Source organism: Fulmarus glacialis, unplaced genomic scaffold, assembly GCF_000690835.1.
Source record: "Fulmarus glacialis isolate BGI_N327 unplaced genomic scaffold, ASM69083v1 scaffold10890, whole genome shotgun sequence".
In the NCBI taxonomy this organism is placed as follows: domain Eukaryota; kingdom Metazoa; phylum Chordata; class Aves; order Procellariiformes; family Procellariidae; genus Fulmarus; species Fulmarus glacialis.
Window position 1 is genome coordinate 4,094 of NW_009189578.1, and position 1,243 is coordinate 5,336.

At 44.7% G+C, this 1,243-nt stretch overlaps 1 pseudogene; it reads right to left on the reverse strand.

Annotated features, from left to right (window-relative positions):
- Nucleotides 1-392: 392 nt before the first annotated feature.
- On the reverse strand, nucleotides 393-630 carry LOC104080292 (annotated as a pseudogene).
- Nucleotides 631-1,243: the final 613 nt, after the last annotated feature.

Consider the following 1,243-nt stretch of genomic DNA (forward strand, 5'->3'; position numbering starts at 1 on the left):
AACTGCTTAACAGTGGAAGCTGAAAGAAAACACTACAGGCACGTCTAGACAAATGCCTAAAAACCATGCTATGGAAGTTACAGGGTCATTCTTCCTCAGGTTCTCTATGCAGAAGCAGTGGAACACATGCCAAGCCTGCTCAAAGGAATTTTCAGATCAACACCACATACAAGAGAAGATGAGAGAAATTTTGCTAGAAACATTAATGTACAGACAGACTTCCATAAAGCTGACAGACTGCTTCTAGTACCACATCTGCTAGGGACTACCTGAAAACACAGAGGTCTGCCGTTTCAAGTAGCTTTTTGTTCAAAACCATGTTCAAACATTTACCCCCTTATGCATGCAGGAACACATCTGTTTCACTGACTGCTACGTTTTACCAGTCTTACCAGATTTCAGACCAGAAATTTTGAAGATGGCACTTGGCTTCTCATTAGTGACAAACCCCAGCAGCTGCCACACTGCCATCCCACTCTGGTCCGGATAACAAAAATAGACAGATCCTCCCATTCCTTCTGGAAATGGTATTGTTCCCAGCATGAAGACCACTACATGGTTGATGTTTTCATAGTCCGGTACATCAAATACAAATTTGTCTTCAGCCACTTGTTGGGGAGCTGCTTGTACCTAAAGAGAACAAAACCTTTATTAGTCTTACTGTGTTTTTCATCTTTGACTGTAACTGTGAATTTCCTTTTACAGAAATACACCTAAAGTGGAACATACAAAAAGTGAGGAACGTACTAACCTAAATAGCAAATAGCCAGATAAAAGTCAAACACAGCAGAAGAACAACTGCAAAAAATATTATTAAAAAGGCACAACAGTCTTGTTCTACCTGCACTGAATGTATATCCCACCCAGGACTACAGGATCAGAATACCTTCGCTCCCCATGTGCGTAGGAGGAAGATAGGGTGCAGAAGAGGTTGCCAAGTCTATAAGCAGTGGCTGTTGACCACCTGGCTGGCACAACCCCAGGACCATGGAAACCTGTTCACATAGGAAATACAATAGACCTTGAGACAGGCAGCAGAAGGACGGCTAAATGCCAGAGCAAAAGACACCCTCCTCTTTACCCGAGATGCCACATCCCTGCGGCCAACGCACAATCTAGCCTCAACAAGCTTCTTTTAAGCTCCCAGCTTCTCTCTGAGGAGCCCGAGCCTCTTCATTAACAGAGGAGATGGTGACTGCCTCCCGGCTCTACAATGCAGCTGCCTCTGGGGATGCGGGGCAGG